General features: G+C 37.7%; 1 protein-coding gene across 1 annotated transcript in view; it reads left to right on the top strand.

Moving 5' to 3' along the window:
- The first annotated feature begins 5,019 nt into the window (after positions 1-5,019).
- Col3a1 (collagen type III alpha 1 chain) overlaps positions 5,020-24,794 on the top strand; it is a 93,432-nt gene continuing 73,657 nt past the window's right edge. The window contains exon 1 of the mRNA XM_006974839.3: positions 5,020-5,080. The gene's annotated coding sequence lies outside the window, so the exon portion shown is untranslated. The remainder of the gene's footprint in view (positions 5,081-24,794) is intronic.

Genomic DNA, 24,794 nt, shown 5'->3' with positions numbered 1-24,794 from the left:
CTCCATGGTAGAGGGAAGAACTGACGTCTGAAATTTGTTTTCTGACCTCCACAAAAACACACACTGTGGCAAACCTTTTCCCCCAAACAAACAAGAAAATAACCAAACAAACAAACAAACAAATAAATAAAAATTTTAAAATAATAAAGAATTTAAACATCTGTGTTTCACAGCTGTGGGGTGTCTTTCTGTATGCTGTGAATATGCGTTGCTCTGATTGGTTGATAAATAAAGCTGTTTGGCCAATGGTGAGGTAGAATAAGGTTGGGCGGTACATTCCAACTGGAGAGAGAGAAGAAAGGAGACGGGGAGACACTGTGATCTGCTGCCAGGAGAAGCAAGATGTGAAAGTACCATAAGCCACCAAGTCACGTGGACACGCATAGATTAATAGCAATAGGCTGAGTTAAGTTTTAAGAGCTAGCTATTGAGAAGCCTGAGCCAGTAGGCCATATAATTTGCAATTAATATTAAGCCTCTGAGTGATTATTTTAAAAGCGGCTGCAGGACCATGGGGCCTGGTGGGACCAGAGAAACTTATGGTTACATTTCACACTCTGATTTCACAACGTATGAGTTCTCTTTATAGCACTTAATTAATATTGTTAAGTATCAAATAACAATCTGGCAATGTCTCTCCTAAGACCTGTCCATCATAGCAGACACCTTAAATACTATGTTAGAACTACAGACATGGAATTTTGTTTAGCACAGGGTGTGCCATATAATGACGCTTAATACATTTTTTTATATTATGAAAAAAGTGAACTTACTCTATAGATGTGGAAATTAATTTGACACAATTAAGCAGATGCCCTTCTTGGTAATTTCATGTCTTTGATTCACATGCAGATTTTGTAATAAACCAAACGACTTTAAAAATGTGCATGAAGTAAAGATGTTTTGAATAATTAGTAGGCAGCAGAGCAAGAAAGGATAATGAGAAACTTACACTTATTTCTCTTTTTTCATGATGTAAGTGTTCTCTATCTTGAGCTATGTTAGTCAAGACAAAGACAATATATTACAACATATTGTGATAAAATATTTAAATTGAATCAGATCAATATTGAAATTTGGAGTTTTTATTTTAAATTAGGAAGATATATACTTTACATTTTCTTCACAGAAGTAAATGTAGAATTGATGATGGGATTGTTTAGGCAATGCCTTGGCATACACTGTATAGATTTGATTTTACATCTGATTTTAATTTCAATAGTAAAAAATATGTTAAAAAGGACAAAAAGGATGAGGCATCATTTTTAGTAATTACTGTCAAACTTGAGTCATTTATATCTCTGAAAAATATTGACAATCACTGAACAAAAATATATATTGTCAAAGATTATATCATTAATTTTTGCCACAAATAATTCTTTGGGAATTAATGTATAAATTGAGTGTAAATTCAAATCTACTAAAATATTACATAAATTTTTAATATGCCATAGATATCAAATATATTTTTCATTACTTAAAAATATTTATTAGGTGTTTATTGACAGTACCATTCAATATCTTTTAGTCATAAAATTACAATCTGAAATATGCTAAAATAAATTACAAGGTTCCACTTTAACTCCAATGTTATCAAGTAGAAGTTTCTTTAAGACACTCTCTAATTTCCTTTAAAAAAAACTATAAAAAGTATTACACAGTTAAATGCTAAGAATAGATGTTTAGTAATGCAATTTTTAATGAAAAAAATGAAAAATACACATTGAAGACTCTAGGTGAGAACACACCAGAAATTGTGGTGTTATGCTCTCTCCTCACAGAGATTTATCTAGTTCCTTCTCTGAGAATCATGTAAATTTTGGTGGATTCTATCACATGTGTATTTTTTACCTTCAACCATTAAATTTACATTATCATTATTTTCAAATAGTATTGAAGGTTGTTATGTAATGTCTTGTTGATATTTTACCAAAAAAGACAAATTAGATGTTTTGAGTCCTTATCAGTTGGCTTTGTCATTCTTTCTATTTTTTTTTTTTAACAATTTTCCATGTATGCAAATCAAATGGAAAAGCAAATAAATGCTGTCCTTGAGGAAGAGGCACATTTTCCAGTTCCTTCCATTACCAAAGACTTTACATTTTAAATTATTTTAGGTCACTTATGAAAACATGCATTCATGTATTCCTCATCACTATTTATACCCCATCTAGATCCCACCTCATAAGTTGGCAGGGATTTGCATGACTGTTTTGTTGGAAGGAAGTACATGAGTGGAAGGGATGTATTCAGGGATTTGTAGAGTATTTTTCTTGAACTGAGCTAAAAGTTATTTAATGCCAATTAACTCAAGAAAGAGTACATGTTTCCAGCACAATGAAGGGAATTCTGTTCTCCATCCATGTTATTTGACTGAATTTGGAAAACCAGCTTGTTTTCTCTTAGCCATTTTGCTTTACCTTTTCCTCACACAATAGTATATTGCATTTAGATTACCTATATTCCTGAATGTATTTTGAAATACTTTTTCTACAGCTGTCACAATTAATTAACAATATCAGTGGGCAAAAACCAGCAATGTATGCATCAGGTAAAAACATCTTTGTCTTATAATTGTCAATGACATGAATTGCTTTCTAATACCATTTACTATTATGACATAAGTTTAAAACAATCCTTCCTTTAAATGTAAGTGTTGAAGGTTTGACCAATTAAAGTTGAAAAGAGAATGGATAGATGGGTTAATTAATCACTGGAGTCATAGACAAAAAGGGGAAATGTAGGAGAATTGTTCATACTGCCTCTCTACTGTGCTAATAAAGCCACCTTGAATCAAAGGATAGAGTCAATGATTGGATGACCAGGATTAGCCAAAGAGTTGTTTGAAGACTGAGGAGGTCTAATAGAGAGGGACAGGAAGAGAGAGGAGGAAATTTCTGGAGGATTTCTGAGGCTGGTGGATTGGGAAAACATGGAGAGAGGGTCAGCCAATTGACTCTCTACTTCTCCATGGATTTGCCATGTTTTTTTTTAAATCCCAATTTATGATTTCTGAGTTTTATTATACTTGAACAATTTATGTAAGCATTATACAGGAGGCATGAAATCATGTCCAAGAACAATACAGGGAGCAATATGCACCTGAGGTAAAAGGACCTCTGCCTATTTTTCTAGAGTCTTTCTCACAGTTACTCAAGGCATTGTTCACCATGCATCATTTTTTTTATCATATTCCAACATGAAACTTAAATGTTGAAACCTTGGTTTGTGAAGAAAAAATTAAGGAGTTGTCCCACATAAAGGGGAATAAATGGAGTGGTGTCCTCAGGGCAAAACCTTACCCAGATAATTCTGCCACTTGTCAAAAGAAAAAAAAAAAAACCTAAGGAACAAATAAAAGCTTATACAAATGTAATTTTTGGAGGGTCCAGGTTCCATCTCAAGTAGACAGCAGAACTTGTCAGTATAGGCCATGTGGTTCTGGCTTTAGAAACAAGAAGGATACAGGAATAAACAGATTATTGAATTTTACTTTGTGGTTAAGGAATGCCACTTACACCAGACATATGTTAGGGATGTCATTACATGGAGGCCTAGAGAGGCCAATGTATGAAGCTGTAGAAGTGAAGCCTGGAATTCATTGCAGACCCCAAGATGTTGGAGATACCAGAACCATGGTATGTCTGCTAATGAGAATGAGAGTTACAGACAGGGAATGGAACCAGCCCAAGAGAGAGACATATATTGCAGTCAATACAGCAAGAAGAGTGCATCCATCTAAGCTCTGACATCAGATACAAAACTATAGGATTTGGAGTTTTCTCTGTTAGGTTTTGGTCTTTCTTTGATCCAGTATTTCCTCACTATGCCTTCTTTCCACCCTTTTGGAATTCTAATGTATACTTTGTGCCTTTGTATATTGGAAGCATGCTATTTTTTTTTTTTTGATTTTGCAGGAGGTTACAACTAAGGGATTGTCTCAAGTTTCAGAAGTAACTTTGGACTTATAAGTAGCACTGAGAGTGAAAGAACATTGAGACTTTTGAAGTTGGACTAATGCATTTTCTGTTGTGATACAGTCACAAGCCTATGGAAACCAGGAAGTGGAATGGTGGTTTGAATGTGAATGGTCCCCATAGGCTCATATGTTTGATGCCTGTTCTCCAGTTAAAAGAACTGTTTGGGAAGGATTAGCAGTTACGCCCTGGTTAGAGGAGGTATGACACTGGGGGTAGGCTTTGAGGTTTCAAAAGCCCATTCTATTCTATCGAGGACTATGGGGGTCCAGTCCCTCAATAGTCCCCTCCCAGGGTCCAGGAAGAATCTACAACCAGCTGATAATCTTTGATGAAAAGAAATGAATGTATGTACACGAAACTCCTTAGTCCATATACTTTATTATTCTGTGCCAGTTACAAGCTTACATTCTGCTCTCATATATAGTTCCTTCTAGGTTCTCATCCATCTAGTTCTTTCCCAAATCAGCTCCTCTCCCATCTCCTTCTCTCTCATCTTCTTTTTCCTCATCTTGTTCTTCCCCATCTGGCTCTTCCTCATCTTCCATCTCGTTTCTCTAGTACTCTCTTTTAGCCCTTCAATTTAGTTCTTCCCCATCTCAGTTTGTTCCTCTCAAGTTCTTACCCATCTAGTTCTTCCATTCTCTTTTCTCTTCTCCATCCCCTCGTGCCCTGAAAGTCCTGGTATATATACACTTATAAGGAGTAATCCCTTGGCATTGCAAAGCCAGGCTTCTAGGGTCAAACAGAGGGGTGATAAGAATCACATAGGGGGACAATAACCGTTAATTATCATTTGCAACCCCAAAGGGAAGTGACTAATGGGGAAATGAATTAACTAAAGGCTAAATTCGGTTAATATCTAAGAAGAGGGAGCTTATGTGCTCAACTATAGTCTTAAACATGATTGGTAGAAAATGTTAAGAATCTGTAAGTTGCTAGGTCAATGGGTGAAAATAAAACTTTTTTCCTGTGGCTCCTATCTGTCCAAGCTATCTGCCGTTTTTTTTCTGCAGGGTGGGGGAAAATGTGCTCGGTTGCTAGGCAACCTGTGTACAGGTAGATGCCTCTGGTGATAGTTAAAGGGAGATCTGGAACTAGAGGTAAGATTGGGAAAGGAGGAAGTTAAGCTTAATTGGCACATCCACCAGGCTTTCTCAAACAGCTAGTCTGGACACTTAAGTCTGTTCTTAAAGAGTACAGAAGTATCTCTGATAAGGTACTTTCCTTCATCTGGGGATGGACCTGGCCAGATGCTACCAATGATGATAACTACAGGGAGGCTTGAACTGAAGTTCTGGCTGTGCATAGCTGTCAGCACACAAGGTTATGTAAATATTCCTTTAGTAGAGGGGAAATGGTGCCCAATAAATGATGGAAAAGCTACAATAGCACACAAGAAACTCATAGCAGGAAACAGCTGATAATCAAAAGCCAAATATTACCAAGCCTCCTTGAACCTTAGCCTGACCTCTGGAAGGCCCTTGGCTACTTCCAGGTATTAGCTTTGTCATAATCAGTTGAAATCCTACTTTGTATATTTTTGCAGCTTGCAGCACTGTTTATTCCCAACTAGTTCTCCTCTCTCTCTCTCTCTCTCTCTCTCTCTCTCTCTCTCTCTCTCTCTCTCTCTCTCTCTCTCTCTCTTCTGTCTGTGCTTGTAGATCAGATGTAAACTCTCAGCTACTGCCCTGTCAACAGCACCATGCTTTCCTGCTTTCAGCCATGTTTCCTACCATAAGACTGTAAACCTCTAGAATCATGATTCCCAATTAAATGTTTTCCTTTATAAGTTGCCTTGGCCATGGTATTTTGTCAGGGTGATGGAAAGGTAAGTAAGACAACCTTCCTGCCTCAGTGAACTTAATCTAGAGGATAACCCATAAACATGCTCAAATATTTAAACTCAAGGTGACTCCAGATCCTGTCAAATTAGCATTGAATATATAAACCATGACACTCTATGCTATTGAAACATATACCTTATTTCTGGTCTATTCCTCACGTTCTTTCTACACAAACACCAGAAGATGAACACGTTTCCACTTTTCCACCATGTCATGCTTTATCATAGGCCCCAGAGCAAGGGAACTAGCAACGAAAACCCTAAAACCTTCAGCCCAAACAATACATTTTCCTTTCTCATTGTTTACTTGAGATATTTTGTCACAGCAATAGACAGTGCCGCATACTTACTGTGTGACAGGGAGCTCCTTAAGGATACATAATGTGAGTTTCTTAGAGGTGTATTACCAGTGTTGAGCAAATGTTTGGACATTTAGTGGATGCTTTATAAAACATTTCTGAGTAAGAATAAAAGTATGATACTTCTTCATTTAATGGTCTGATGTATTAGCAAAAGGATTTTAATATACAGCAGATTATAAAATTATAGAATTTTATCTCTGAAAACAGGATTCCAATTGATCAGTTTTACTTACAGTGTAGACTTCGCAGCAGATGACAGTACTGTGCAAAGGAAATACCAGGGTGGTGTTCTGCTTTACTTTACTTAGAAATATCATCTAGATCATATTTTTATATTTTTAATATAATTACATACTTTACTCCTCCTCTTTTATCCCCCCACAGTCCTCCTGTGTACTCCCTATTCCCTTGCTTCCTCAAATTCATGGCCTTCTTTTCTTTAGTTGATGGTGTGTGTGTGTGTGTGTGTGTGTGTGTGTGTGTGTGTGTACACATGCGTATACTCATAACCCAAATACATCAATGCAACCTACTCAGCTTGTTACTTGTGTGTGTAAGATTCCAGGACTGACCACGTGATTGCAGGGGATGAAGTTTCTTCCCCAGGGAGACTGTTCCTGCCACTCTCAGATTCCTAGTTGCCCATCATTCCTTGTCTATAATGTAGATCATATTTTAATGAGATAAACAGAATTCTCTGTAAGTGAGATGCGAGTGTCTATTTGTTTCCAGTGTGCAACTACATTTGAAAAATGCTTTTGCAGGGGGTATAGGGTGAGCTTATTTAATCGATATATTTGTAAAATTTTTATTTGTTAACTGTTACTGTGTGCATATATGTTGGGGGTCACATATGTAATGTAGACCACACATAGAGGTCAGAAGAAAGCTTTGTAGAGTCCATTTTCTTTCTGTTTTCTTACGTGGGTCCAGTTAGGAAGCTCAGTTGCCAAGTTTGAGCAACTCAAACTTTACCTGCTGCGCCATCTCATAGGACCTTACTGACGTTCCCAAAAGTCATAGCTAAACGCAAAGAGTAGGTGACAATGAAGATAATTGGTTTAATTGATCAATTTTAGAATTTCTAAGTGAATAGTGATTGATATTTGGGTTCCTTAATCCCAACAAATTGGAGAATATTTTCAAACTAAAAGGGAAATTTAATTCTGTCTTAGTCAGTGTTCTATCACTGTGAAGTAACACTATGATCATGGCAACCATTATAAAAGAAATCATTTAATTGGGGCTTGATCACAGTTTCAGAGGTTTAGTCCATTATCATCATGGCAAGAGCATGGCGGCATGCAGGCAGGGATGGTGCTGAAAAAGTAGCTGAGAGCTGCATCTGACCCATAGGCAGAGAGAAACTCTGGTCTTGACATGGGCTTTTGAAACTTCAAAGCCCACCTCCAGTGACATACTTTCTCCAACAATGCTACACTTCCTAATCCTTCCAAAAACTACCACTACCTAATAACCAAACATTCAAATCTCTGAGCCTATGGGGACAATTCTTGTTCAGACCACCACAAAATGTTTTTCACAGTTCTATGATAGGAAAAAAATGAATATTAAACATGAAAGGAGTTCCTGGGATTTAGAGGTCTCCACCCACAAATGAACTGAGCACATCAGTTCCTTATCTATTAGAATGCCAGGTTAGACCAGCTCTGCACTCTCTGTTCACCCCACAATACTATCTAGTAATCAATTGAATAAGTGCATTGCATTGTTACTTTAAATGTTTTCTAAAATATACAACTTTTCATTTGAGAAAGTATACTTTACAATTATGTTTAAACAGACACTTGGTAGAGATAAAAATCCTTTGTTTTGTACTTAAGAACTCTACTAAGTTAGAAAAATAAATCTGGCCTTCTTAGTTTTGATGAAAAGTTTTCCTTGGCTCAAGTTCTTTGAAGTTGAGTCCAAGATTATTGCCCATGGTCCACAGGAATAATTCCAACTATGTTGGCTGCTAGGCTCTGTGAATCATATTTAATGGAATAATGTTGATTCTGAGAAATCTTTGAAAACTAAAGGGAACTATAATAATTAATTCTAGCTGTCCCAGATCTATGAAGAAATGATATGGAAAATTTATGGTTCGGAATTAATAAAAAAAAAACCCAGAAATTAAATTGGTTGTTGAAATTCTCCCTCTGACCATTGTCTTTAATCTTCTATTTATTATCATGACTCTATAACAGTTAATTGTGGTGATATATTATGTCCTCTGAGGATCAGAGGACAGAGCCAGCCACTAGATTAGACATAGAGGTCAGGCAATGGTGGCACACACCCTTAAGCCTATCACTGCAGAGGCAGAGATCCATCTGGATCTCTGTGAGTTCAAGGCCACACTAGAAACAGAGCCAGGCAGTGGTGGCACACACTTTTAATCCCAGTACTGGGAAGCACACACATCTTTAATCCCAGGAAGTGATGTGTGGGCAGAGAAAGGTATATAAGTTGCGAAGAAACAGGAACTCACTCTCTTTAGGCTAATGATTTCATACAGGTAAGAACTAGTGGCTGGTTGTTCTACTTCTCTGATCCTAATGCAAGTTGACTAGGGTACACAATATGTCACCACAGTTAAGGAAGATAATTATCTCATACCAAACCAATATGCTTCTTGGTTTCTCATTTACTTCATATGTATCTCAATCATAATAAAAGTAAAATCCATAGGGCTGAGAATATTTTCCTAATTTATTAAAATAAGAAAACTAAGGTTAACAGTTAGAGGACATACAACAACATGTCCAAAGTCAACCCATTGCAGAGTGAGGGCTATGTCCTATATTTCTTTATTTCAAGGAGTGTTTTACTATGCCTCTATGTCATGACCAGAGACTTATTGATCATGTTGTTTTGTTTGTTTATTGGCATGTTAGTTTTCAATTTTATTTGCCATAATCACTTACTGAGGTTCTTTTATGATAGAAGAAACACAATAATAATTTGGGACTGCTGTATATAAAGGCACGAGATAATGAATGATGTTAAAGTTTACCTTATTTTCAATATAGTAATATTAATTATATGACTGCTATTCTCTTAAAAACATAAAAAATGCTATTAAATATGATCATGTTATTTTAAATTTTCCTTCCAAATATACAGACATCAGGTAAATACTGTTTCTTATAGTGAACAGACATTATTACTATGATTTAAGTATGTTATATGGCACAGTTGACTCTAAGAAAGATAAATCATTCCAATTGTCCCACAAGGAAATCTAAACTACTCATAAAATATGATCAAAAGACAAAATTTCCTTGTGAGGTTTTACAAAAGAAAAAGTTAAAAACTCAAATCACAGAGAAATCTTTACAATGCCATTGTTGGTTTGAAATTACCAAAGATCACACAACCAAGAGTTATTATGACCTGTAGGACCTGAACTTGACAGTGGAAAATGAAGGTCTACAGTGCTGGAAAACAAGAATGAGTTCCACCAACACCCTGGAAGAAAACTGAACCTCAGCTTTGTGGCACTCAGATAGAAACCTAGGATAAAACCTTACAAGATTTTTGACCAACATTACTTTTTTCTGTTTTAATTATTGTTTTAAGACATTAAGTTTGTTTCAATTTCTTATACAGAATTTGAAAACTAATAGAAACTACATTGACCCCAATTTCCTTTATGTAAAGTCAGTAGTGATGAATACTACACAGAAAATTGCTATTAAAAATGAATAAAATGTATTTTCCATGGGAGAGTCTAGTATGGCATTCATTCAAACTTTCTTCAGGCAAACATTTTCTAACTTATTCCCTAAAAGGATAAGCTATTCTCCTTCAAAGCCATGCCAGAAACTCTTTTTCTTATGCAGTGTTGTACTAAATAATTCTCATTAGTAAATTTCTTTCATCCTCATTTCCATAAAATGATAATTATCATAATTAATGCATATATCTATTGCTCCTATCTTTCTTTATTGGGTATTTTTATAATAACAAAATGAACAAATACAACACTGTTTAATTTAATATGGATAATAATAAAAGAAAAACAAGACAACAATGCAGTATTATATTTTGAAAATATCATACATGTTACAAAAGTATTATACATTTTATTTGAACAATCTATGAATGTAATTTTATCTTTGATTGTAGGCTGACTTTTAAATGCATAGATTTTAGGTATGACACATGTGAGAAATATACAGCTGAAGGGGATGGCAGAATGCTGCAGTGTAGCTGTTTCTTGTAGTTCTGACATGGCTATCACTGTCAAGAAGGAGAGGTTGCTCTGGTGACCTACAGTGTCTTTGATTCTTCTCCCTACAGGCTTAGTAATGGAATAAGAGAAAACACTATGGATTCATCTTGGTAACTGTACTGGCTGGTTTTGTGTGTCAACATGACACAAGCCAAAGTCATCAGAAAGGAAGGACCCTCTGTTGAGAAATGCCTCTAAAAGATCTGGCTGTAAGGCATTTTCTTAATTAGTAATTGGTGGGGGAGGGCCTGGATCATTACAGGTAGTGTCATCCCTGGGCTGGTGATAAGAAAGAAGGCTGAGCAAGTCATGTGAAGCAAGCTGGTAAGCAGTACCCCTCCATGGACTCTGTATCAGCTCCTGCCTCCAGGTTCCTGCCCTGCTTGAGTTTCTGTCATGACTTCCTTTGGTAATAAACATCAGTATGGAATTGTAAGCTCAATAAACACTTTCTTCTCCAACTTGCTCTTTGGTCATGGTGCTTCATCACAGAAACAGAAGCCCTAACTAAGACAGTAACAAAACTTTTATGTTTTTTCAGAAGAAGGGAAAGTCCTGGGTGTTCACACATGATTCCATCTGCTCACTCCTGCCAATGCCGGCTCCACAAATCTCATGGAATGCTGCAACATATAGGAGTCAGAAAGTCAGCTGAGGGCAGGACTTCAGCTGTACAGCTTTTATGTGTCATTATCCATGTTTCAGTTGGATTTTTCAGTGATAAAAACTGCTTTTGAGTCACCCATGTTACTCCGATAGACTCATATGTTCACCAACCTAGAATAATTTCTATTCTTTGTTGGTACCCTATCAGGGGTGAATAACATTTATTTATCTCTCCTTATTGTAAATAAGTAGCAATAAAAATAAAGTATTATGAGAATGAACCCCAGTTTAGATGAGATGAAAATATGCAGCAAAAGAGAGAGAAATGTTTATTCTTTTTGTTTTTTAATGTATGTACATGAGTGCTTGCCTGCATGTGTGAATGCATACCATATATGTGCAGTGCCTGAGGAAGCCAGAAGAGCATGCCAGATCACCCAGAACTGGAGTTACAGATGGTCTGAGCTACCATGTGGGTACTGGGAATGGAGTCCACCTCTTCTAGAAGAGGATCTAGTGCACTTAACTTCTGAGTCATCTTTCTAGCCCCAGTAAGATGTTTTAGAAATCAATTCTCTGTAAATTGACCCCTCAAAATCCAGGAAGACTGGATACAAGGATATAAAACAAACTGGAAAATAATCTAATGTATGTAATATATTTACATTGATAGCTGGCTCTTGCCCATGCTTTGTTACTTTTATACTACAGCCTGTTATTTGGTATATGAACTCACATAGTTCTCACAGTTGTCCTTTAATACAAGTAATATTTTTCCATTTTGTAAAAAGTTCAAAGAAAGGGGGAGATGCAGAGACCCCCAGCCAAACATTAGACTGAGCTCTGGGAATCTTGCTGAAGAAAGGGAGGAAGGATTGTTGGAACCAGGGGAGACAAGAACCTCATAAGAGAACCCAGAGAATCAACTAACCTGGGCTCATAGGAGCTCAGAGACTGAATCGCTAACCAGGGAGCCTGCATGGGACTGACCTAGTCCCTCTGCATATATGTTACACTTGTGTAACTTGGTGTTCTTGTGGCACTCCTAACAGTGGGAGCAGGGGCTGCCTCTGACTCTTTTGCTGGCTTTTTTGGACCCTATTCCTCATACTGGGTGGCTGTGCTCAGCCTTACTTCAAGGGGATGTACTTAGTCTTACTGTAACTTGGTATGCCTTGTATTGTTTTTATCCATGGGAGGCCTCCTATTTTCTGAACAGAAATGGAGGAAAAGTGGATGGGGATGGCAGAGGAGAGGTGGTGAGGAGGGAATGGGAGGAGAGGAGGGAGCAGATGTATATAAATAAATGTTTAAAAAGTAATTTAATAGTTTTAGATAATGATTTTGGCTTTTTATAAGTCATGGCATCAAAATAATGTTTTAATAATTGTAATATTGACAAGGAATTAAAATACCCATCAAATATAAAAACAGCACATTTAAAGTCCATTAAATCTCTTCTTTGCTGACACCTGACTATACCTTTTCAGCACTCACTCTATTTTCCCAGATTCACCTTTTCTTTGTGTGGGTTCTGAGAGAACTGCACACAGTATGTAAAGAAACTGATCACATGGCTGTGAAGAGATGCCTATGGCTTTCATGTCACTGCTTCAGTGAAATGGTAACAAGCCACACAAATTTGGCTTAGATGGCATTAGGTACAGTCTTCTTGAACTCAAAAGAATATTTGTTCAAAATATTATCTGGAATATTAATGTGACTTGCCTTATAGGGAAATGTGCTTAGAGACATTTTAAACTATGTATTGTATTGTATCACCAATACCACAATCAATATACTAATTATTTCTACTTGTTCCAAATAGCATATAATTTAAAACTCTGAACTAACCTTTATTCCTAGCTACTCAAATTTGCATCCATGTTATTGTACTACAGATGCAAATTTTAGAACAAAATTTATCTGTATATCCGTTCTTTATATTTTAAAATTGAAATCTTTCCAAGATTCATGTCACTGTGTTCTTTTTAAGTCCATAATTTGTGAATTTACTAACTAATGGTAACAACAAAATTAAATAAATGATCAGTGTAGGGAAAATGTAGCATTTCATGTGATAATTGCTGGTAAATCTTAAATGAAGTGACATAGAAAATGAATCATCACATTGACTAGCAATCATGTTTTCTTCCTCTACATTTGCACTTGGGCAATGCTCATTAACTTACCTTTATGTTTCTAACTAACTTGACACAAGAGCTAGAGCAGCCTGTTTCCTGAGAACTTCATTGGGTTTAAGTAGACATTAGACTTTTATGTATCAGTAGTTAATTATATTCCAATTATAGAGTCATACTTTTTATTGAAATTATTCCGGTGTCAATGATTTCTGGGTTTTACTGGGTGCTTGGAAAAAAAAAATCAAGAAATATAGATTCATTATCGGCAAATACAGAGGTGCTGCTGTATAAACGAGAGTGGTTTATAAAATCAAAAAAAAATTTATTTTTGTTTGGAAGAAAATCTGTGGTGGTATTGTGTTCCCCAAAATATTGTGCACCCTAATAAACTTATCTGGGGTCAGAGACAGAACAGCCACTAGATACAAAGGCTAGAAAATGGTGGTACTCACACCTTTAATCCTAGCACTCCAGAGGTAGAAATCCCTCTAGATCTCTGTGAGTTCAAGGCCACATTGGAAACAGCTAGGCATAGTGACACACGCCTTTAATCCCAGGGAGTGGTAGTAGAAAGCAGAAAGGTATATAAGGCGTGAGGACCAGAAACTAGAAGCATTTGGCTGGTTAAGCATTCGGCTGGTTAAGCATTTGGCTGGTTAACCTTTTGGCTGGTTAAGCATTCAGGCTTTTGAGCAGCAGTTCAGCTGAGAGCCATTCGAATATGAGGACACAGAGGCTTCCAGTCTGAGGAAACAAGATCAGCTGAAAAGTTGGCCAGGTGAGGTTAACTGTGGCTTGTTCTGTCTCTTTGATCTTCCTGTGTTCACCCCAATACCTGTTTCGGGTTTGATTTTATTAATAAGAACTTTTTAAGATTCCTGCTACAAAAATCTATGGGAATAAGTGGAATTGGTGTGTGTTTTCCAAATGAGTATTCTTTGAACATGAAAATGTCTAGAACTTAGGCAAATGCAATGGTTTTCTTTGACTCAAACTCCTGATGTGGTCTTCTGTTTTCACTGTCTCCAAGTTCACTTTAGAGGTGTAAATGAGCCAAAGAACTTAGAAACTTTAGAAGAAACCACATAGGTTTCTTAATTTTATTAAACATTCCTCCAGAATATTTTTGTTTCAAAATTAGTTGCATTCGGTCACTCTCAAAGAGCATGTTTCCTTTGGCTCTCCTGTTAAAGGTCTCAATGTCTTTCTAAGAGGGATTATCTGATAAACTGAAATGTAATCCAACATTTACAATGAAAGCTGAAGACTATAATTCTTTTTATTTTCAGTTCCTGTAAAGAAAAAAATGAGCTGGGCAATGGTGGCACATGCCTTTAATCTCAGCACTTGGGAGGGAGAGGCAGGTGGATCTTTGTGAGTTCGAGGCTAACCTGATCTACAGAGCAAGATCCAGGAAAGGTGCAAAGCTACCAGAGAAACCCTGTCTAGAAAAACCAAAAAAAGAAAAGAAAAAAATGAATCCAAATGCCTATGTTATTTACTATAAATATTTAATTTTATATATCAATATTTCAAAAGGATCATCTAAACAATACCTCAGCTATTTGAATATGTATGAATAATCTGGAGAGAAATAACTACTAACATGAAGTCAAACTTTAGTTTTACTTTGAAAATTTTCTTCCAGAAGTTTTAAAGATCAGTGTTTTACCTGTATATCTTTGGTCTATTTTAAGTTGACAATGTGTAAGGTATGATGTTTGAGGTTTATATTTTAGCATGAGAATATCTTACTGTTCTTTTTAAATTTAATTTATGAGATTATAATATAATTATAACATTTTCCCTTCCCTTTCTTCCCTCCAATTCCCCCATACACCCTTCCCAAGTCTTCCTCATGGTTCTTTTTAAATTAATGTTATTGAATGCATGTATGTATATACATATATAGCCCTAAACATAACCCCCTTGATCATATAATGTTACTTGTATGTATATATGATTTCAGGGCTAACCACGCGGCTCTGGACAGCCAATTGATGTGTGCTTCCCTGGGGAGGACCACTTCTCCTGACCCCAGCTTTCCTCAGTTGCTTACAGTTCTGTGTGTGGTATTGAGGTCTTGTGGGCCTTTACCTGTCCCTGTCGGCATGTCCATTGTTGGTGTTGTTCTTGTTCAGTTCATGTTTGGGCAGTCATGTTGGTGAGACTTTATGTGTGCAGCTTCTGATGTTACTAGGAGACCCAGTCTACTGCAAACTCCCTGATCCTGTGGCTCTTACCATCCTTCATCCCCCTCTTCCACATTGTTCCCTGAACCTTAGGTGCAGGAGTGTTTTGCAGATGTATCCATTGGAACTGGGGTCCACAACTCTGCATTTTGATTGGTTGTGTCTTCTGTAGTATCTGTCTGTTGGAAGGAGAAGTGTCCTTGATGGGTAGTGGAAGACTACACTTACATATGGATTTAAGAACAAGTGTTTATATATTGTTATTAGGGACTATGTTGAATTAGTGGTTGTAGACACTTCACCAATAACCATGACTTCACTAGCACCAAGTGGTTGGCTAGGTTTCTCATACCAGGCGTGGTTTCCTTCTTGTTGAGCAGGTGTTTAGTCCAGTTAGAAAGCTGTTGTTTACCGACAAGGTATGCAAGCTACTACTACACCCTTAAAGTCATCATGTCATGCTGGTCACTGATATGGTTCATAGGTATTATATGCCTGGGTAGGACAGATGGTTTCTTCCTTCCCTTAAAATCCCACGTGGTCCTCTATTACTATAAAAATTAGTTCTTGGGGAGGGGAAGAATAGGTCAGTTCCAGATTAGGGGTCTCTGGATGCTGTTTTGAAGTGCATTGTACTACTGGGCACCTATCACATGGAGAGGGATGCCTCTGGTTTGTAATTTGGGACACTTTTCTCTTATTTACAAGCCTCTCGGTCCACTTTGAAATGCCCTGGTTTGAAATTCTTCTCACCAAGTCTTTTGTCTTTCTCTTTTCCATCCTTTTCCTTATTTTCCACATGCTTTCAGCTTGCTCGTAAAGCTTTCATTGTCTCTCTTGCCCGTCACCTTACTCTGCTCTTGGATGTCTCCTCACTGGCTATTCCTCTCAGCTCCATCCAGAAGCTTATTCTGTCTCTAACCATGGCCAACCACTTGTCTCACCTCATTTCCCCCAGGAGCTGCCTACCTTGCCTCCGTCCCTCTCATTGGTACTCTGGGGCCTGCTGTTCAAGTCCTGCAGGTACACCAGGCAGCTTCTCTATAACCTCTAATGCGTTGGAATGCTCCTCTAGCAGAGTTCCGATTTCTGACCCCTTTCCCCAGATCTTTCAAAGGATGTCTCTTTCCTGCTTGCCCTACCTTTGAGCTGGCTCCTGTCTCAAACCATGGACTCTTCCCTTCAGAATACTCCTCACCTATCTTCTCTAATTTCTTTTCTTCTGTGGACTCAAAGATTCCACTTCTTTGCTGTCCTACTCTAAAAGGCTTGATCTGAGGATAGCTCAATGGCCAAACACTAGATTTCCAAATTCTCACAGATAGGAACGACTTCTGCCACTGCACAGACAAATGATCACCAAATTGCTTATCTTAAAGTTTCCCTGCTCTCTACTCTTAAAAGCCTACCTCTAAGTCTTCTCTGTTCTGCTTGCTCTAGTTTCTTCCTAGGATCAGTACATTCAGTTTTATGGAGATTTAGATGTCTTTTGAGTATGAATAATATTTTAAGATTGTCACATGCTGTTATTCTTGATTTAAAAAGCTGGCTTTGGAGTTGGGTTATGGTCTTTGCTCTCCAGACCCAAGCATGTTCATTTAAACATTCAAACATGTCCTCCAAAATCTGTGTCCTTGGTCAAGCAGGCCACCTGATTCTGTGACAGAGAGAAGGAGAATAAAAAGCATAGCACAGAAAAAGACACTATGTCCTTTAAAACATCTAAAAACTTCCAAATAGGGATCGCTTATCTCATGCTCCTTTTCATGGTTTATTTATTTAACACTAAATCCTCCCCTCTCTTATATGTCTAAGTCTTTTACTAAAATATAAACTCTATCTTAAGATTTGTAAGACTATTATTTGAAATCTTTACAAATAATAAAGTCTCAGGATTTGTAAGCTTATTGGACATGGTTAAAAAATCTGCAAAAATCTATAACAAAGTTAGCTTAAAATTTGTAATGAAAAGGTTTGATAGTTAAAAAAGGTAAATGTGGGCCAGAGAAATGGCTCAGCGGTTAAGAGAACTAGCTGATCTTCTAGAGGACCTGGATTCAATTCCTGGCACCCACATGGCAGCTCACAACTGCCTGTAACTACAATTCCAGGGAATCTGACACCCTCACACAGACATACATGCAGGTAAAACACCAAAGCACATGGAAATAAATAAATCGTTAAAAAAAATCTAAACATATGCAATCGTAATTTGCTATAAAGCATGTTTGTATGTAACTTAGATTCACTTTTTGTTTATGGAAAATATAACTTATTAACAACAAATGTTTAATTAAGGTGTGTAAATTCCTCAGGGCTGTGAAGGTCTATTCAGGTTAACAAAAATTGACTTAGAAATGTATGTCTAACCATTATGTCTTTGCTGACTATATTCAACACCAGTTTTCTAGAAAATGTTTGATAAGGAACAATATATGTTTGATAGATAAGTTTATAAATTCATAAAGTCTTTTCAGACTAGCAGAAACTGTCTTGAAAACATATGTCTAGCTTCTTTGTCTTTGCTAACTTTTTTAAGCTTTAGCTATGTGGGTAAACTGAATCCTACAAGAACTGTGATATTTTTTAAAAGCACACTATGAAAGAGTCAGGAAAGTCAAGTCTCTGGTCTCTCTGTGGACTGTATGTATGGTTGGAAGTTTTAATTTGATGCTAAAGAATCTTTAACTAAATTTTCAAATCAAATTTATACTTAAGTATTATAAAACTATAAAATCCTAATCTTATAAAAAGCTACTAATTCATAAAACGTCAAAGATATAGATAGATAGATAGATAGATAGATAGATAGATAGATAGATAGATAGATAGATAGATAGATGTGCAAATCACCTTATAAATGATCAAGTTCTTTAAGGTGCTTAGAACTATGCTTATAGTCATATTAAATACAAATGTAATTAAAGTTGGTTTAAAATCAGTTATACTTAATGGAGTAGTGTATTAATCAGGGTTCCCTAGAGTAACACAACCTATAGAATGAATCTCTCTCTTTCTCTCTTTTGTTGGAATTACTTATAGGCTACAGTCCAGCTAATCCAACAATGACTGGTTGTGAACAAAAAATCCAGTAATCCAGTAGTTGCTCAATCCACAAGGCTGGATATCTCAGCTGGTCTTCAGTATATGTTGGAATCCCAGATAATGCCAGTGAAGGAATGGATGTGCTAGCAACATGAGAGCAAGCAGGCAGAGAGCAAAAGCTTCCTTCTTTTATATTCTTATATAGACTTCAGCAGAAGGTATGGCCCAGATTAAAGGTGTGTCTTTTTACCTCAAAATCTGGGTTAAAGGGATGTGTCTTCCTAACTCTTATGTCTGGACTAGAAATGGGTTCACCCACTTCAAACCAAGCAAGAAAAAACTTTCACAGATCTGTCCTCCATTTCCAGGATGTAGCTCATTCCAGATATTGTCAAGTTGGCAACCAAGAATGTCCATCACAAGTATACCTCAAACACCTCAGACAGATCTGCTGACTATGGCATTTAAAGTGTTTAATAAAAAAGGCTTTCCCTAATAGACAGAATACCAACTTCTGGTAGCAGCAGCTGAGGCTATCTCCAAAGAAGATGGGCAACAACAGATTCCACATGGAGCTTACTTCCAGGGTGGTAATTCTGACCACTGGGCAAAGAACTGCCCTATGTCTTGCCTGCTGCCAAGGCCTTGCCAAAATTGTGGACACTGTTGGGTTGACTGCCTTATTCTGCATCCTCAAACTAGGTCAGTTTTCCCAAGCTCTTCCTCCACAGAAAAATCTCACAGATCTTAATGGTCTGGACAAAGGCTGGTGCTGCCCTATGTGGCCATTGAAGACTTAATGCTGTCCTGTATGACATCTAATCTCTGCCCCAAACAAGCCATTGAGATCACCATGGAGAGCCGAGGCTGGCCATTCAAATAGTAGGTAAGTCTCTGTCATTTTAATTAATACAGAGGCCATTTGATTTACAGTTCCAGTTCAAATATATCCTTCTCAGGGCTCTGATGGTGTTGATGGTGAGCTATAGTGTTGTCACTTTAGCATAGTAAGCAAACCTTAGCCAAGCTTCTCTCCTAAAGGCTACAGCTGCTTGGTCAGTCCGTTTCATATGTAAAACCAGGCATTGCTTTTTCTAGAGCTACTCAGTCTCCTGTTGTTAAAGGCAGACTCACATGTGGTGGTATTTTATTTGTACTGAAATGTGATTTTATTTGTATGTTAATAAATAAAGTTGCCTGGGGGTCAGAGCTAATAGCAAGCCATAGCAGAGCTGGGCTAGCCTCTTAAGCCAAGAGACCTCTCCGAAAGAGAACTACTTCCTATCCGTTTGTCTTTATATAGACTTTCTGTTCTGCCTTCTCATTGTAAAACCAACCACATGACTGCCTTGTCACTGTCTGTTGTACATCCCTCCAGGTCATCTATGGTATTGAGATTAAAGGTGTATGTCTCCAATGCTGGCTGTATCCTTGAACACACAGAGATCTGGAGACAAGAAGCATTTTCTTTTCTCTTCTTTTCTTTTCTTTCTTTCTTTCTTTCTTTCTTTCTTTCTTTCTTTCTTTCTTTCTTTCTTTCTTTCTTTCTTTCTTTCTTTTTTTTTTTTTTCAAAGAAGAAAGCCAAGAGATCAGAGCTAAGAGCCTTACCTGCCTGCTGCAGCTATGGCTCTAATAGCTCTGACCCTCGGGCAACTTTATTTATTAACATACAATTAAAATCACATTTCAGTATAAATAGAATACCACCATACTCACATACAGGTTTACCTTAGTGACAGGCTTCACATTAAAAAGGAAAAGAAAAATCTCAAAAGAGGTTTCAATGTAAAAACAAACTGAACTTATGATGTTCCTATTACTAACTAAAAATTTACTTCTTACTATCACTTTACTTAAAAGAACTTGTCTTCAATGACTGCTTTCAGCAATCTGCTTCATGGTAAATGATTGGATGGGGAAAGTTTACATAAGCTGTAAGAGTATTAGAAAGTGACCAGTGTGTAAATGAAAGTTGTAAAGCTCCGAGGAAGTGACTTAAGGAATGTGAAAAATGAGACTTGAACATGATGCATGATGTTAAGAATTCAAAAGTTCAAAGTTAGTATTATCCAATGGAGTTCTGATAAGCTATTAATCTAGTTTGGTAAAGCACTGGCTACTGATATCATCGTCTCAGTCCCAAACTTTTAAATCCCCCTTGTTTGTGTTTTTCTAAATATAGACTTAAAAGTGCTTCTTGTGATGCAATCATCTCTGCCATATACATACTGTCATATATGTGTGTGTGTGTGTGTGTGTGTGTGTGTGTGTGTGTGTGTGTGTGTGTGTGTGTATAGACAGAGGAAAGAGTGTTCATGCTTTTAACCTAGAACCATCCTTTTGGCTCCTCAAGCTTTTGCTAAGGCTCATAGGTATGAGTATACTCAAAATGTTTACAGACAACCAACTGCTTTTTCTAACTGAGGATTTCAGTGCAGATTACAGACAGTGGTCATGCTAATACATCTCAAACTTTTATCTCTTTTTGTAAACTTTAACAAATTCAGGTAAGCTTCCTGGAGTCTGCACATGAATCCAGCTCTCACAGGTCAAATGGACTCCTGGGAAGTTCTGTCAGTAAATAGCTTAAGCTTTCCCGTTTACTGCCTATCTCTGAGGGTGGGCTCCTTCTTCCCTAGTCCTCGTAACATCCCCTGCCTCACCAGGACCTCAGGCCTGGAAACTTCAAGTATATACTCAAGATAAAGATTTTGCCTCAAGCTACTTAACTTCGACTTCTGTCCCTAGTCTATATCTGTCCCAGCAGACAGCCAACAGACACCATCTGTGAATCAACTACAGCCTGAAAACTGTTCCAAAGCAACCTATACCATATCAGCCCCAAGTAGTCCTGCAGAACTGGTGGTCCCTGGACTTAAGAAAAGCCAGTGTAAACCAGTCCAACCAATGTTATTGCTCTCTTCAGGCTAGTCTCTTTAGGCTAGATCAGCAAACCATATGCTTCTTACAAATGCCTCCTACCATTGCCTGAATTCTCTCACCTTCTTGGCCTTTGACCAGCACCCCAGCTTTCCTGGACCCTAATAGCAACTTCCTAATTTCATCTGAGAAACAGTTATAGAAGAGATTACATTGCCTCTTATCATCAACAAAAGGTTGGAATGTCAGGTCCAAAGGAAACTCCAATTCTCTAAACCCCCAAAGGCAGCTCAAATATCCAGCAATGAGCTCAACCTGGATGATAGGAGGATTTCTGGTATTTAGATAAAAGCAAGCATTCCTCAGGAAGTTGTGAACCTGGTTCCCATCTACCCAAAGGAGTCATTTCCCTTATCTCTGGCAGCAGGGACATATGGCTACCTATGGTACCCATTTAGTACATCAAAGCTCATGCTGGCCTCCAGGCTCCCTCAGTATCACAAGTACCTGTTAACACATTTCAAAGTCCTTGTTAGCATTCTAACCCTTCTCACAAACCCTAAACTCCTTCCATCTCACTGGCCTCCTTGCCCCCAGCTACTCATCGACTCATTCAGCTAATAATCCCACTGTTCTCTCTCTCTCTCCTCTGTATTGCTGCTGCATTTCTCGCTGTTTTCTCTATTCTTTATCCCCTGCTATCCTCCCCTCTATCACAGATAGCCCTGGCTATGACCAGTCAGCTGGACATGTTCAGTATCCTTTATCTCTCTGCTCTGTGCTTCTCCAGATGCCCTTGGCTGTTCTCTCTCTTGTATCTACCATCAAAACCTTCTCTTTAGCCAGGCGTTGGTGGCGCACGCCTTTAATCCCAGCACTCGGGAGGCAGAGCCAGGCGGATCTCTGTGAGTTCGAGGCCAGCCTGGGCTACCAAGTGAGTTCCAGGAAAGGCGCAAAGCTACACAGAGAAACCCTGTCTCGAAAAACCAAAAAAAAAAAAAAAAAAAAAAAAAAAAACCTTCTCTTTAACCATACCATGAATTAGTCATATCATCGGTTTATATAGTTTCTCTCTCAAAATTAGTTATCTGGGTTTGTCTAAGCTAAGTTTAAGCATCTCTGTTCTGCTCCATTAACCAGTGTTTCTGTTATCTTGATTGTTTTGAGAATATCTTTTGTTTCCAACTTCACAAAAATAAATTTTATGCACTTCAAATGTTTACTTTATTATATAAAATATATGAAGCTTCCAATTTTTATTAAAAGTTATTTTTTCAGACAATATATATTGATCATAGCTTCAGATCCCTCATCTCTTTCCAGATCCTCCCAATTTTCCCACCCATACATCTCTCTGACTTTTTTCTCTCTTTCTAGGAAAAAAAAAAAAACAGACAAAAACTAACAACAAAGAAATAAACAAACTGGAGTAAAATAAAACAAAAAAATAGGAAAAACATAAAAGAAAAAGCAAGAGTAACATGTACACATACAAAGACATACACAAAACCTTATAAAGCCACAAGACTGGAAACCATAATATATTAGCAAAAGACCTATAGGGTTAAAAAAAAAAAAGTCAAAACAAAACAATGTGAGACAAAAGATCTCCAAAAACAGCATTGAGGTCATTTTGTGTTGAGTATCTACTGCTGGACATGGGACCTGCACTTAATTGTGCTTTGTATATTCAGTGGGATTCCACTGGGTATATTCTGAGTTATGGTTTAGGGATTGTGTCTGCTTAACCATTCAGTGGTTCTGGCTAGTACCTATGCATGCCCTGTGCATGCTGCCACAGTCCTGTTTTGTCTAGAAGGTACTTTTTCCTTGGTGTCTCCCATCCCCACTGGCTCTAACAGTCTTTCTGCCTCCTCTTCCACATATCTCCTTAAGGCGAGGGCTTTCATGAAGACATTGCATTTAAGACTGAGTATTTCAAGTATCTCACTGTGTGCACATTGTCTATTTGTGGTTGCTCCCATCTAATGCAGGAAGAAGCATATCCGTTGATGGCAGTTGTCCTCACGAGACACTGATCTATGGATATAACAGAACATCATTAGGAGTAATTTTTTTTATTCCTTTAGCAGAATGGTAGTATTTGTTTTTCCCCTGGGTCCTTAGCTATCTGGTCTCAGGTTCTTGGCTGCCAGAGCATGGTGGCCTGGAGCGTGCTATAAATATTATCATAGAGTGCTTGATTATTCTCACATCTTTGTGTCATTATTGTACCAGTGTATCATGCAGGCAGGTCACCATCAAAGATAAAAGATTTTGTAGGTGGGTTGGAGTTTACCTTTCTCCTTTGGTGTTTTTAGAGTACCTTCCAGTACCATGAACACTATTTAGTAGGGATGTGGTATTGTATTCCCCCAACTATTGTGCATGCTAATAAACTTGTCGGGGGTCAGAGACAGAACAGCCACAATATTAAACATAAAGGATAGGCAGTGGTAGCACACAGCTTTAATTCTAGCATTCCAGAGGCAGAAATCCATGTGTTCAAGGATACAGACAGGCATGGTGACTCATCACGCCTTTAATCCCAGGGAGTGGTGGTAGAAAGCAGAAAGGTATATAAGGCATGAGGAACAGAAACTAGAAGCATTTGGCTGGTTAAGCATTTGGCTGGTTAAGCATTCAGGCTTTTGAGCAGCAATTCAGCTGAGATTCATTCTGGATGAGGACTCAGAGACCTCCAGTCTGAGGAGACAAGACCAGCTGAGGATCCAGCGAGGTGAGGTAGCTGTGGCTTGTTCTGTCTCTCTGATCTACCAGCATTGACCCCAGTAACTGGGGTCAATCATTTGTTTCATCTTTTGAGAACTTTCCATTTATATCTGCACCCCATCCTTAAATTATATTATTTGTCTTCTTGATGTTCAGTACTTTTAGTTCTTTATATATTTTAGATACTGGTTTTCTATTGGTAGTCCAACTGGTAAAACCTTTTATGGTTGGGGGCCATGCAAGGGGATCAACAAACAGCTTTATAACTCATAGAACATGGCTGGGTGGTCAGCAAAGCCATGCCGCGGTGAGCATTGGAGAGGCAGAGCCCCAAGGACGATGTGTCCTGAGACCTCATGCTGCTATTGAGCACAGCTCTGCTTACTGCCTTCATGGTCACCCTGTCCCTCATAATTATGAGCTGTATGAAAACCAGCTGGGCGTTAGTGGTGCATGCCTTTAATCCCAGCACTCAGGAGGCAGAGGCAGGCGGATCTCTGTGAGTTCGAGGCTAGCCTGGTCTACAAAGCGAGTTCGAGGAAAGGTACAAAGCTACACAGAGAAACCTTGTCTCGAAAAACCAAAAGGAAAAGAAAGAAAGAGAAGAAAACTCACTGGGCAATGTTACACTAATAGTGTAACATTAGTGTAATAGTACTGAGCAGATTAATGCTTCAACCACCATCCTTAGAAAGAATCTAGACATGTAGATTGTTAATAAAGTTATGTTAAGATGTTTTTGTTAATGACTTGGGAATAGAAAACCTT

Source organism: Peromyscus maniculatus, chromosome 13 (genome assembly GCF_049852395.1).
Source record: "Peromyscus maniculatus bairdii isolate BWxNUB_F1_BW_parent chromosome 13, HU_Pman_BW_mat_3.1, whole genome shotgun sequence".
NCBI lineage: Eukaryota > Metazoa > Chordata > Mammalia > Rodentia > Cricetidae > Peromyscus > Peromyscus maniculatus.
This window is presented reverse-complemented; position numbering and strand designations above follow the sequence as displayed.